The sequence below is a fragment of the Eurypyga helias genome, unplaced genomic scaffold (assembly GCF_000690775.1).
Source record: "Eurypyga helias isolate BGI_N326 unplaced genomic scaffold, ASM69077v1 scaffold4407, whole genome shotgun sequence".
NCBI classification, from domain to species: Eukaryota; Metazoa; Chordata; class Aves; order Eurypygiformes; family Eurypygidae; genus Eurypyga; species Eurypyga helias.
Genome location: NW_010262387.1, coordinates 26,019 through 40,540, shown reverse-complemented (window position 1 = coordinate 40,540; position 14,522 = coordinate 26,019). Strand labels below are relative to the sequence as shown.

Below are 14,522 nucleotides of genomic sequence, written 5' to 3'. Positions count from 1 at the left end.
CTGAGAGGAAAGAGAAAGAACGGCAATGGAGAGGGTAGTTGTCATAGTTATCACGTTAATTCTGCCTTCATTTGCGAGTTTAAACAAGTTCTGTTGAATGTGAACTGGAACCTGGATTAAAAACATAGCACGTGGGTATCTTACAGCATTTAACTAGTTTCAGGTGGTGTTTTGCTTGTCCGTAAGAAGGCCCCTTTCTTTCCCCACAAGTGGATTCCTCACTTGTGTCAAGGTTATTGAGAACTTACTTGTTTGCTTCAGTGCAAAAATCATTATAAGGCCTTGAATTCTTTTTAGTGCTGGGCATCCAGCACATCTAAGAAAGAAGGAGTTGGATCTGTTTCGTCTTAGGCAGCATCAACAGATTTGTTTATTAAATTCCAACCCGTTACTCTTGTGGAAATCAGCGGAAGGCTTTTCGGATGGCACAGGTTGTCAGTTGAATATAACTGATCCTGCCAAACCTTGTTGATGATACACAGGAGGGAAGGAAGGAAGGAGCCTCACTAGACTCTCAGGGTATGTTCAGGCTGTGAACAAACATCCTGCTTCCAATGCATCTCTGTGGCTGGAAGGAGTGACTGCCAGAAAACGGTCCTTAACTGCTTTTCACCCTCTCCAGTCTGCGTGTGGAAATCCCCATGGTCACGTTCCCTGCCCTGCTTTCACTCACGCTGAGCTCAGCTCGTTTGAGGAGGCTGGTTGGTGGGCATTTGCCATGTTGGCTCGTTTTCCTTGAGGAGGGCAGGGTGTGCTCCCACGAGCAGCTCCCCTGGCACGTTTGAAGGAGCGCGTCCCTTGGATGGAGAAGAGTGACGTGCAGGGTGGTCACCCATGTCCTGCGCCATTGTGGTTGTGCCTGGGTCAGAGTTTGCCTCTCCCCAAGCCTCCCCGGCAGCCAGGAGTGTCATGCAGTGCTGCAGAAAGCTGTAAAAACCCGGGAGGGGGTTTAAGCCCTGCCAGGGTTTGCGTGCAGCCCCTGGGGAAGTGGCTCCTTATTGCTGGCCTGGTGGGGAATTTTGCCAAATAAAAAACGGAGCTCCAGGAGCGTTGTGTTTACTGTCACCTTTAGTGCAAGCTACACCTCTAAATTGGATTTACTGTTATTGCATGTGTCAGTCTGGAAAATCAAATTTGGTGTGTTTGTTTTTACAGCGGAAAGATAAATCTCACTTCTGGCATAAACACGTGGGATTTCATTGAAGTAAATGCAGTTGTACTTCTGTCTGAATTCTTGGTTTTGGCCATAAATCTCCTCTCCTTTTTAAAGGGACTTACTTTCTCTGTTGCATTGAGTTCAGAGTCACGCTGCGAAAGCTTTGCACTCCTTTTGGAAAATCAGGGAGGGACGTCTCCCTGCGCGCTTCAGCTTTCTCCAAAAGATTGCTTCTGTCACAGCAGATCAGTCTTGGAAGTTTACAGGCTAGGAACAACGCGTAGCAGTGAAGGTTTGTTAAAGGGAGAGGAGAGGGGCCTCTTCTGCGGATCAGAGGGGCGCGCAAATGGTGAAAGCGATGGGAAGGGAGGAAAAGACACACCCCTGATGGAGCGGTGCCTTCCAGGGAGCAGCACCCACTCGCTCGCAGCTGGAGCCGGCGAGCACAAGCGCGCGCAGCCCGTGAGGAGAGTGCGAGCTGACGCGATGTGCTTCAACTCGATGCAAAATGAATGAGCCGCTGTTCTCGGGGGTATTCGGCCCCCGTCGTGGAAGTGCAAGTACGCGGCCGCATCAAGTGCACTTCGCATCATCCGAGGCATAGCTGCAGGCTGACAGAAACGGGGACCGGGCAGAGCCTGCGGTTGGGTGTTTGCGTGTGACGCGCTTGGCATTAAATTCCTGTTTGCTGCAACAGAAAGGTAAGAAACTTAGAAAGTGACAAGGAGAAAAGCTCAGCCGCCCCCCCAGACAGTTTCACCTTAGGAGCAGCCTTTGTCTCGTGCTGTATTTTCAAAGCTATGGTCTATTAGTCTAACGCTTCTGTGTGGATGCCTGCGAGGCAGATTAAAGCTCCTGGTGTGACAAAGGCAAGTCAGATCCCTCTTCTCCAAGAGCTGACACTTAACAACCTTGAGGAGAGCACTGTAGCAGAAATGCTGGACTGTGTGCTGAGCAGTAAGTATTTGATGCTGTTCTCCCTCTCCTTTATCCCTTCAGATGCTGCTCTTTTGAGCAGTAAGCTAACAAATGGATAACGATGATTGATGGGCTTGGGGGTCTGTGTTCGGCTCAGAATTAAGTGTTCCTAAACTGGCTGCGGTTACTGGCTGCATATTGACCAGCCTGAGTGTGTAGAGGGTGATTGTAATTTGTTTTTACTGGTAATGTTGTGCTAATGGATAAAAAGATGCTATATTTAGGAACAGCAGAAACCTCAGTAAGAAACTTCCCTGTGTTTTCCCACATGCATACGGTGCCTGTATCATTATTTCTGTGTAATTCCCAGCTAACTTCTAGCTGGCCAGTCTGGGCTTTCTTCTTTCAGCCCATCATTGACAGTGGAGACTGTGCAATTTGAAATATTTGTAAAGCTCCAGCAGAAGTAAAAATGTTTAAAGACAGAAGTGTTACAGTTGGGGGGGGGCGGGGAGATACGTGGTGTGTAAAAATATATTTAGTTGAAGTGAAATCGTTAACAGCTCTTTTGGCAGAAGAGGAAACTTCAGGAGTTAAATGTAATATATTGCCTTGAGGTCTCTGTGCTTGCTTAATCCTATCTGTATTCATAAAGAATTTGCAGCAGGAGAAATTTCATTGATTTGTTAATTGATATATAGCTTTGAATCCTCATTACGCCGGGTACAGAGGGGAGGGAAGAGAGACAAGCACATTTATCTTTTTCTTTAAACTCAGCAGCTTCACTCTTAAATTAGGTTTCTCGCCTATTATGGAACCTCATTGCTCTCCCTGTTCTGTGCTTTCTTAAAGGATTTTTGCCTCCTTAAAGGATAGCAAACATTGCTGAGTCTTGATCTCTATCAGGGAAATACATGAAGTGTTTCATCTCTTAAAACTATGGCTTAATTATGTTTTTGTAACTGTTGCCTTGCAGCTAATGTAATTATAGCAACTTGTGAGTGAGGAAAAGGGTATTATTTAGCCCTGGAGCATTTCTTAGTAAAAATTGGCTTATTTATTTTCATAAGTTAAAAGAGAGAAAGAGAAAGGTGAAAGAGAAAGAGAAAAGTGAGCTTTTATTATGTAATGCCATTAAGAATATATTTTTTTTAAGTACAGGCTAGTTTTTCCTTTTACAGCAGTGGATGTATGTAAATAAATAACCCCATCTGTGAAGGTTGAACACTGCTCAGTTGGAATACAGATGAGGATCAAGCAAAGTGTGTAAATTAGTATTTTAGATAATGAAGGTGTCTGCTGAAGGTCCGTGGTGTTTCTTGTATTGTTACAGTCTGTGGGCCGCATCCTGTTGAGCGAGGCTTTCCGGTTCACCGTTCGGAGTTGCCTGTGTTTCGTGACATGAAGCAAAATTCTGTTACTGGCTACAATATTCTGATCTAATTGATACGAGAATACAAGTATTGATTCGTCTGCTCTGTATAGCTTTAATTTGTGTTAGAGTGCAGGCTTTGTTCCGGTGTAGTTTGAGATAAACTGAGATAACCTTATTCTCTGGGTGAGCCTAATCCAGGTCAGAAACTGAAATTTAACAATACTAAAACAGGGAATATCAAGTCAGTAGGAAACGTTCCGTTTCATTTCCTCCCATTAGAAAGTAACTGGCATGACCCTGAATTTGGTTTGGTATCTGCCAAAGAAAACAACATCCTCTGTTGTTGTAGTTGTATTTTGATGTGATATTAAAGCCTTCTCTGTATGTTTTTAAGAAGTTTCCAAATCGGAAATATCTTTATGGCTGAATTTAATAATGCTTTAAAAAATTGAAGCAGAAAATCTCCTATCCACCTTATCCATCTAAAATGATGGTCTAGTGATCTGGGGCAAAGGTGGCCTCCTGTTCAAAGTTCTTTTCATGCTTCCAAAAATGTTTTTGTTTTCCCTGACAAGCCAAATGTAACACATCCTAAGGAGAGGTACGTGGTCTGTAGTGGGTTAGGAAAGGTGCCTCAGGCTTACATCAGGAGATGGGGTGCCTGCGGTGGCCGTGTGTTTCAGGGAGCTGTAAGTGCACCCACTCTTTCATCCCAGGTCCTCACTCACTGTCATTTAGTGTGTGCAGATGAGGGAAACCCTGAAGAAATGGTAAACGGACCTGGGGTTGCTTATTTATGGAGAGGACTTGAGGATTAACAAGGTACCAGCTTGCCTGTCAGATAGCAGTGTGATGTCTAGCACCCAAACTCTCAGTGGGACTTCAAGCCTCAGGTCTGAAGAGTACAGTTTAGTCTTTACAAAATGTGGGTTCATGTAATGCATCACGCTGCCTCATATTTTCTTTTTATTGTAAAAATAGGACATGACTAGGTTATAGTAGTCTTCATAATGTATGATTAGCAACAGAAGGCTAGATCAAGCCATCAATTTTTAAGCAGAAATTTTCTTTGCTACTAGTGGAGAATTGCTTAAAAATTGATGGCACAATCTGGCCCACAGCGAACAGGGGATTTCTGCAGAAAGCGCTAGTTGTACTTCTACTCAGTATCCATCCTGGTGGTGGCAGGGACCCAGAAACTCAAGGCCAGTCTGCTGGAATGTTCTGGTACTTGTTGGAAGACAAAAAAAAAAAAAAAAAGGTTAAAAAGGTACCAAACCCTTAGAAAAATTATAAGCCACAACTATTTTCCTTTCCGTGAGAGTAACTATGTTTCTCTAATGGCATACAGAAGTGAAGGACATAATCATTCTCTAAGCAACAGAGACTTCCAAACGCACAGAAATGAAGGTTGTTTCCTTTATTTGTTCATGTTACGTTGCTGAGGTGTAAATACATTTCACATAAACATTTTGCTGCATTAAGTGCTACTAGACTTTGTAATTACAAATTAGAAAACCAGAGTAGGGCCTCTTCGGTGCCTCAGAGCATATGCTTGGGCAAGTACTTATAACTGTAAATAAAGACGAAAGGCTTGTGCCACGCATCGTGATTTTTCATCAAGTAAAATGTGCTTTACTCCGCTAAAACTCCATGTTAATTGACAGCAAAGACATTTCAGCAGGTCATTACCTCTTAGGAAGAGAGATGGTCAGTAGGTGGTCGCGTGGGTGTAGTCCCGCATAGAAGATGTTTAAGGACCACGACGGTCAGAGAGCAGACCTCTGTATTTGCTCAGGGTGTAGGTGACACATGGCAGCCTTATTTTTTTCTAATCTGCTCAGAAGACAACAACTGTGGATGTTGTAGTCAGCCAGACTGTTAGGGAAGCTACAGGAATGAAGAGGTGTGAAGTGTTAACCTCTTCATACTCTTAGCCGAATGCTTCCATCACAAAAATGGTTGGGATGTAGACTTAAATTAACTCTTCCAGGTCCAGGGGAGCAGACTTCTAACACGGTCCCAGACTCATGTGCAGTGCGGTACCCCACTAAAACATTAGCCAAGCATGGGAGCATCACCTTGATCCTCAAACACCTTGCTGGAGATGCCAGCAAGATCAAAACCCATTAGTTTCGTTGTGTCTTGCTCTCCATCACGTTGTAGTCTTAGAGCGGCCCTTGTTGTAGCAGAAGACAGAACAGTAGTAACAGTGGAGTATGTAGAGCCCAGGACATCTGTCTTGGTCACAGGGATGGATGGGGTGGCTGGGGCTCTGGGGCATGTCATGTCACCTCTGCCAGCCTCCTTTTGCCCACCGCTGCGACAGGGCCATAGCTGGACACCTGTGTAAGCATAGCATCGCCACGTCCATCTGCACAGCTCGCGTCCGCCCTGTGCGTTGAGGCATTTCTGTTACAGACTCACAGGAAAAGAGTTACCCCGGAAAGGACCACAGCAGGTCACCTAGACCAGCCTCCTGCCCCAAGCGTGCAGGGTTGGGGGTCACATCAGGGCCGTTCCTGGTTGGAATCTTTAAAAACCTCCAAGAACAGAGACTGTGCAGCCTCTCAGGGTATCTCTCTGGGCTGACCCCCTCTCTTGGCAGAGAAACTTGGGTTTGCTTTATTTTTTAAACCCTCCCATGAACGAGTGGGAGACACTAATTAGATCATCCTCCCAGTACCTGATCCCCAGGCTAAACAAGCCCACCTCCAGGCTAAGCAAGTCTGGTTCCTGCAGCTCTAGTGGCCTTTTGCTGGGCTCATGCCAGTTTGTCGCTCTCCCCCCTGTGCTGGTGGGCCCAAACCCGGGTGCAGAAATCCAGATAGAGCCTCATGAGCGCCACGCAGAGGGTGGTTTCTGAGGGATAGGGGTGTTACCGCTGTGCCTCTCAGTTATTCACCTCCCAGTGATGCCTCCCATTACCCTTCAGCATGTGGGGTGGACATTGTATATCAGCGATCAGCCCTCAGGATGCAACTTGCACCAGACACCAATCTACAAGACGTGGGGCTGGAAGGAAATGCTGTCATTACTCAAGCATGGACACGTACCATGCAGGTCTCTCCCACAGGACGGTGCCCCATCAATAACACTGGTCTCTGCAACTGCGTTGCCTCAGCTGAATCCCTGGGCTGGGTATGAATGACCCTGTGCAAGAGGAGGGCGGGTGACGGGGGTCAGGGATGCAGGCACCCTCAGCAGTACCGTAATACGCTGCTTCCAAAGGAAAACAACCTGGTGTAAATGAGCTAGGCAGAAGAGGTGGAGAGAAGACGACTGTCACCCCCTTTGTGGGGAGGCAGCATCCCCTCAGGGCTCACTTTGGAAGAGGGGCTGCTTTCTCACACCTCTGCAGGCTTAAAGGTTGTGGGCCGTTTTCCTCAGAGGTCTTGACCTTTTCTCCTCAAAAATGAATCTCAAATCCTGCATAGCAGCCCTGACACACTTTCCAGGTATCATCTTCCCGTGTTATTGGCAGGCTCTGGCTTGACCCCTTTTAGCTCAGTCAGCTTGGAAAAGGATATGTAGAGAGCACCATCCCAAAGCACTTGGGCAGCTGCTCATGCAGCATTTCTGGCACTCAGAGCCGTCAACAAAATCTGCCGTTCAAACTGAAACTTCCCATGCCTGCCTTCTAGCCTTGGGGCGGTTTATATTCTGAGTTTGAAGGTAAATCATTCAACCATATTTGAGCTACCAGAATGTGAAGGGAATACAGGCAAATAGCCTTTTGTGTGGAATTAATTAATAAATTACAGGACACTATATGAGGAGATACTGGGTTAATTGGAAAGCTGTAATTAACTGATTAGAAGCAGGAGACGGCCCTCCCCTTGACTCATGTGCATCCCATGGCGTGGGAGTCCCTCAGCCAGAGCCCCGCTGCTGCCTGGGGAAGCCCAGCAGCCCAACTGCTTGTGTTTTTCTCTCACCTCCTCTGGTTTGTTCTTTGTCTGTGCTGGCAGCTGCAACGGTGATTGTTCTGTACGACTGTATTTCACGTAACGATAGAGGAATTAACAGATCTCCCTTTAAAAGCTTGCACCAGCAGGTCATGTTTTGCATCTAATTGTACTGTGTTCAAAATCTGCTATATCCAAGACATTTCTCCCTTCCTCCCCCCCCTTTTTTTTTTCCCCCTTAGTACATTGTGCCTAAATTGCTGGAAGAATTTTGCAATATACAGCTTTTTTCTGAGAGATAATCTCTGTTTGTCCACTTGATATGAAGCCAGTGATTAATGCATGAAGAAAATTATATATATTTTGCTTCTCATACTACTTAGAAACTTTGGTCTTATTTTCTGAGAAAATAGAAGTGATACTGCTTTCTCAGTTCTGATTTTCAAATTGGCACTGAAACATAGAATCAAAGGCCATTTAGGCTTGAAAAACTTCCAGTATTCGCAATACTGAGATGTAGTTTTAACCTTTTAATATATAAAATGTTAGCAGTAGGCATGGTGAAACCCTTGATGATTCTGCAAAGCCCAGTGGAAAGCCCGTGTAGCTGAAGCAAAGAAAGGAGTGGGATTTTGGTTGGGGAGATCCACACAGGTCACCACTGGATACTGAAAAGGGGAAACTCCCAGTTTAGTTCGTGGAAGGAAGCAGAGCAGAGAACCCTGTGTTCTTCATAGAATCATAGACTGGTTTGTGTTGGAAGGGACCTTAAAGACCATCTAGTTCCAACCCCCCTGCCATGGGCAGGGACACCTTCCACTAGACCAGGTTGCTCAAAGCCTCGTCCAGCCTGGCCTTGAACACTTCCAGGGATGGGCCATCCACAGCTTCTCTGGGCAACCTGTTCCAGTGCCTCACCACCCTCTCCAGGAAGAACTTCTTCCTGATATCCAATCTAAACCTCCCCACTTTCAATTTAAACCCGTTCCCCCTTGTCCTGTCACTACAGACCCTTGTAAAAAGTCCCCCCCAGCTTCCTTGTAGGCCCATCTTTTCTTCTTTACAATGAGGCTCTGGCTCACACTTCCATTGTAAAATTTCTGGGAACATCCTTTACATGTTTAAATACAATTCTTTCCAACTTGGCTGCTTTCATAGCACCATGGAACAACCCAGGTTGGAAGAAACATCAAAAGACCATCTGATCCAACTGTCACAGGAAGGGGAGCCTAGGTGAGATTGTCTAGCACCCTGTGTAGTGACATCTTGAAAACTCCCATGAGGAAGCCTCTCCCGTGTCCCTGGAGAGGTTGTGCCGGTGAATTACTGTTCTTCACTGGGAGCCACGTGGAGATGACAAGGGGCAGTGTGTACAAGTTGCACCAGGAGAGGTTTCACCTTGACGTAAGAAAGAAGTTCAGTCTCTCGCTACGTACACGTGCACCCATGTGCGATATGCACCCCATGTTGGACGGATGCGCTAGCTGTCCATGTGCACGTTTAGTTAAAACCTGCCTTAGAAAGCCTGTGTTTATCCCACATCTACTCACTAAGACATTTCTAAGCAACAGATCTGTAAGCTTTGCGCGTTTGCTGAAGTGAGATGGGTCTAATGGGAACTGGATCCCTTCCCTTCCCTGTGCTCTGTCTTTAATCCTGCCCTTACTACTTGAGATAGGATGACTTCTCCACTCCACTACTTTGTTTTCTCAAAGTCAGTTACAAACTAGGATGATGTAGCGTCCCACGTTTTTGTGCCCAGTGCGTGAACCTTGCGCAGGCGCTCACTGGAGATAAGCCCTTCTTAACAGCGGGGAGTCGTGAGGTGCATGCAGGAGGCAGGGCAGGAGGGCAGGACTAGGCAGCTTGGTAATCCCTGCAGAGACACTATACGTGGCATGGAGTGGTGTCCTGTTGTTACGGAGGGGTGGGCAGAAGCAGGCAGCAACCCGCCCCATTCCCCCGCACAGCTAACCCTTGGTGGGAACAACCGTGAGCGCTCTTCACTCCAGAAGTTTGGGGGGGTTCGTGGCGGCTTTTTTTTTGGGGGGGGGCCGGGGACCCGCAGCAAGCCCCCCCAGGGCTCAGGCAGGGAGCAGGGCAGGCAGAGCTGCTCTGCAGGAAGGGGAAAAAGGGCACCCCCCGCCAGGGAAGCTCGTGCCTCTGCTGCCTGCCTTTGCCTTCGGGAAAGGGGCGTTGGTTAAGTCACACCAGGAGTTAGCGGTTGCTGAAGGGCTTCAGAAGTGATGGCGTGTAGTGATTTTGTGCATCCTGGCTTCAGCTCTGTGTGAGGTGGCTACCCCAGATGTCGCTTCTTCGGGGTGCACCATTCAGAGGAGCCCAAGTGACCTTGGGGTGTGAGCTTTTGGAAAAACCATTTTAAAAATTTCTGACCATCTTTCTTTTCTTCCAGTTTAAACAATGGAAGGTTTTCACTGCCAGAAGAATTAGTCTTGTTTGTTTTGTCAATGTCTGCTTTAAATAGTGTTATTTTGGAAGAAGGCAGGTTCATGCACTTTGTATGTCTGTTTATGCTTTCTGCATACTACTTCCCGGACTTGCCTGTGGTATTTTAAGCTTGATTACCTCCCAGGGTTGATATGTCTGCGCTGCCTCTCTAAACTCAGCTGATGCCTCTTGGCGTCTTCGCGTGTTTCCAAAAATACAAACTTCAGAGCAACAGGATTCAACCAAAATAAGTGTCCGAAGGAAACAGTGGCAGCGTGCTCAGATAGGCTGTGTTACAAGCAGCCAACGTTAAACCTACAGCACTTCTTTCAGCTACCCTGCCTCATCGTGTGCTGGAGCTCTGTCTGCCTGAGTGCTTTCTAACTTGCTCTTTCTGTTTCTTCATGCTTCCCTGGATTCAGAGAGAGGTAAATGATTTTCCTTTTTTTCCATTATTCCCTGTATTCATCCTTCTGGCATGCACCAAATAATGCTTGTATGGGCTTGCTTGTATCAGTGAACAGAAGCTAAACTTCATGAGTGAATTCACATCCTTCTGTCACCTTTCCCCCTTGCTATTAACAGTATTTGTCAAGTTGATATTGCTTTGGGGTGTGTGGGGGTGTGTGTGTGTTGTGTTTTCCCCAGGTCCCAAACCCTCAAGCACTAGAACAGTTTAAAATCATGCAGTGCAGTGATTTGATATTTGCTTCTGGTGTTTTGAATTTAAAATGTAGACGCTGTTGTTATCTGTAATCTGAGATGCAGGAAAGTGGTATTAAAATCCCACCTTTTCTTTTTTCAAAAATGAACAGACATGATGCATAGAGCAGGGAATTTAAGAGCCAAGTTCAGCAAGAGTTGGAAAAAGTGTTTATTTCCTATTTTCGGTATTTGTTTCGGATCCAGCTGGCATGGTCGCTTGTCTTTCAAGTTCGAAGAAAAGTTGTCCCCAGGATGTTTGATTGGTTTCAATGCACAAAGGGATCGTTTGGGGTTCTCCACAATGCTTCCCGTTTCATGGGAGCGCAGACAGTAGGGCATTGTAGTCAGGTGCTTTGCGGTACAAGGGCTGCAGCCACTCCAGAGGCTCTTACTGATAGAATTGCATCCCTCCGGTGAGGTTTGGGGATTGTTTGCTCCTCTGAATGGCAAGGTCTGGATACTGGGGCCGGGCGGAAGGAGCGTGGTGTGGAGATGCGGACCGTTCATCGCGTTTGCCTTGTGGGATACGGTGAGAATGGTTTCCGGGCTTGGATGGTTTTTAATCAGTTCTTTAGGCAGCGTTGGCCTAGGGAAATGTTTGAACGTTCTTGATTATGGCTTTGCAATCTAATGTCGATTCCGTGCCTGTGGGAAGCGATGATCCTCCCAGACTGACGCTGGCAAAAACGTGCTGCAGGCAGATTCGTGGGTAGTGTCTGTGCGCAACGGCTGCGTTCTCTGCCTGAATAATAAAGAACAAAGGAGGACTAGTAAGCACCGCTTATCAAACAAATCACACTGGAGAGATTAACTGTCTGGTGTAGTCTGCTGTCGTCTTCAGTTCAGGCGGTAGCAGTGCTTTGAGCATCTCAGCTCGATGGATTACTTTATTAAATCTTCAAATGTTCCTTATAAACAAAGGCCCACGTCTTCCGATTAGATCTGGAAGATAGCACCGTTGTCAAAAATATCTAAATACTAATTTGTCAGAATCAAATTTGCAGGATCTGCTGCAGAGCAGCTGTTCAGAGGTTCACAGGCGTAACACCACAGTCATTTGCTTAAAGGGAATTCAGCATTCATCAAAAATGCGAGACTGGCCATCCTGGGGAGTCAAACTGCCACTTTGCGATGCTACAGAGGGGAAGAAGCACCTACAACGGCCTTGGCAACGTACCCCATTTGCGTGCCCTTTCCTTGAGAACCGCTGTGCGGGCTGGGAAGGCAGCCCATGGAACCTGCGTGTTCCATGAACGTGGTGAAGCAATTCAGCAAAGAAAAAAAATCCCAAACCCCACGTGGGAAAGCGCGTCTGGGGGAACGGCTTCTGCGGCTTCACGAGGATCAATCTGCAGGAAGGAAATTGGAGTGAAAGTCGTGCAAATGCGTTCAGGCTTGGAAGCGCTGGGCTTGGAAGGGCTGAGCTGGGTATCGGACGTATCAGCTCTGTGAGGGTTTAAACAAATTTTGGAAGCCTGCAGAACTGTGGCAGTGATAAAACATCAAAGAAAAACCGGCAGGCTGCGTGTTTTAGGGCTGCCAGATAAAGGCCTCCGAGTATTGCACAAAGTAGCCATAGCTCCTCCTTGAGAGTTAGCAAGTGACGTTATCAAGGAATGAGGCAAACAGCCTTTCAGCAGGGGATAATTTGCCCTACAAACTTTATGCATGAATTAGAAGAACAAGCTGCTCTGTGTCAGTGCCAGACCATCTGAGGAGAATTTAATAAATGCAGAACCGATGTTTTGCTGAGAGGAAACCCATTTTCAAGTTGTGTGAGAACTGAAATAAGAAAAGTCTCCTCAAAGTCTCCCCTTGGGAGGGCATCTTAACTGCTTGCATCAAAAATTAATGACCAGGGTGGTGTGGTGGTGGCCAAGTCTGCCGTTCTGGATTGTAGCTGGGAAGCAGCCAGAGAGGTGCAGGAGCTCTGTGGAGTGGAGCACTTGGAGTGAAGAAAAGGCTTTCGTATGACTTTAGGATGGCAAGCAACTGTCAGAAATGTAGGAAAAAACAATTATCTCCCACATCTCTTCCAACTGTAATCACTGAGGAGAGTACATGTGGTTAAATGCACCATGACTATCTGCGGAAAATGGGAAGGAGAAGACTGGTGGGACTAATCATTGGAGCAACCATTTCTCTTCCTCCTCCTGCAGGATTTGATTCCAAAGTAGTTGGCAGTCACCTGGAGAAGGCGCTGTGGGTTTCATCACAGAATCAGAGAACGGTTTGGGATGGAAGGGACCTTAAAGATCATCTAGTTCCAACCCCCCATATCCATATTTCTTAGGAAAGTGTGGGAGGGAAGCAGTGGTTTCATTCAGTGTTTGTCTGGTAGGTGAAATGGAAGTTGAGAGGTAAAGGTAAATCTACAAACAGATTTTGCAGCTTGTGTGAATCCTGTTTTTTCTTCTAGTTTTGGTTTCATACCTTTGGATTTTTTTTCTCCCTGACTTCGCAAACTCCTTGTTGTGTGCCTAATAAAAAGACAAGTGAACTGACCAGAGTCCCAGACTTAATTTCAGCACGTCCCTTCCTCCTGGGTCTCCTTCTTTCTATGTGAAAGAGCATTCTTGCTAAAAGATTTTAAAATCTTCACCCAGAAGATCCGTCCCCTTTGTCATATATATTACTGCAGGATTTGTTGCATCCCATAATCTCTGCCATTTGTGGTACCAGAATATTTGTCTGTCATGGAAAAACCCCATCAGAGCATGGCCTTGTTGGTGTTATATTTATCTTCTTTCTTCTCACGTGTCTCTTCTTTGCTCGTTTACTCCGTTCCCACGGACGTTCATGTCTCCGTGGTGAATGCTGCCTTCTGACCCCGCTCTGCCATAGCCGTGCCTGCCCTCCCCTTTTTAATTCCTGCTTTCACAAATCCCTGGCCGGCTGGTTGCAGGAGAGCAAAGTGAAGCCTGAAGGTTATAGACTCAGGAGAGGATTTCCCCGCCGCCCGGCAGCCTGTGCTCTGTGACCCCGCAGTCGCAGGCGTCTGTACGGTCGCACCAGTATGTACAAATCAACAGCCGTCTTCCGTAGGCTATTCTGGATGAACTTCAATCAATTTTAAGCCAAGCCCAGAGGATATAATTTTCTGGTTCAAGGATTCTTGTTACAATTTGTAATACATGAATCTGTAAAGCAATTTACATTTTCCTGCATGTGTATCATTTTAATGCAGTTGTTTGAAATAGCAGCAATTCAATTTTGATTGATAACAGTAAAAATTTTTATTTCTGACTTCCAGGCTAGGGTGTTGGGTGTTTTTAACAAAAAAAAAAAAAGAAAAGGGTTAATGCAGTTCTGCACTCCTTTGAAGGAGTAAATTTACAGTGAGAAGGCAGTAGAGGCTGTGCTGCTCTATCAGGCTGTACTTAATTGGGATGTCTCCTAGGACTCTCCCTAATAGTGCCAAATGGCTATGCCTGCTACTCAAACAGGACAGCATTAGCATAAATTGCATTTAATGTGATTATATTCATCCAGGGTTGAGCAGCTAAGTGATGCTCAGCCAGGTGTTAAATAGGTATGGCTATCTAAGGTTTAGTCAATTACTGTCGACATTTGCCAATTAAAGAGGGTAAAAGAGCAAATAAAAATGAAATTCCTTTCTACTTAGCACCTTACATTGTCTTTGCAGTTCTGGAAAGTGCTTTTTAAAATGTCTCTGTAGACCTGTGCGCTTTCAAGATTAAGAAATTTCGACTGAATTTTTAACTGTTCAGCCCACTTGTGCAGCCAGATAATTTTCTTACCTATTTTCCTGATTTTTCTACCTTTTTAACAGAGTACTGATTTATATCCGGTTTCTGTAACCCAGAAAGATACTAGTGGATCATGTGGTACGTGCACAAATAATTTACAGAAAAAAGAAAGACCTACTATGGAGCATCCCAGCTCTATAATCCTCTGTCAACACCAGTGGTGCACTTGTGTTGTAAAGCTTTAAGAACACAGAGCTTTTTTCTGCAACAAAATACACTGTTCTCCCACTGAACACCTTCCT

The 14,522-nt window shown here is 45.9% G+C and overlaps 1 protein-coding gene across 2 annotated transcripts in view; it reads left to right on the top strand.

The window, feature by feature from the left end:
• The first annotated feature begins 1,603 nt into the window (after positions 1–1,603).
• The window catches only part of APBB2 (amyloid beta (A4) precursor protein-binding, family B, member 2), a 24,342-nt gene continuing 11,423 nt past the window's right edge, over positions 1,604–14,522 (top strand). The window contains exons 1-2 of one of the 2 annotated variants that reach the window (XM_010155708.1): positions 1,604–1,857; positions 10,228–10,233. The gene's annotated coding sequence lies outside the window, so the exon portion shown is untranslated. Of the gene's footprint in view, positions 1,858–1,930; positions 2,114–10,227; positions 10,234–14,522 lie in introns of those variants that run through there. The other variant, XM_010155707.1, reaches the window with a different exon arrangement.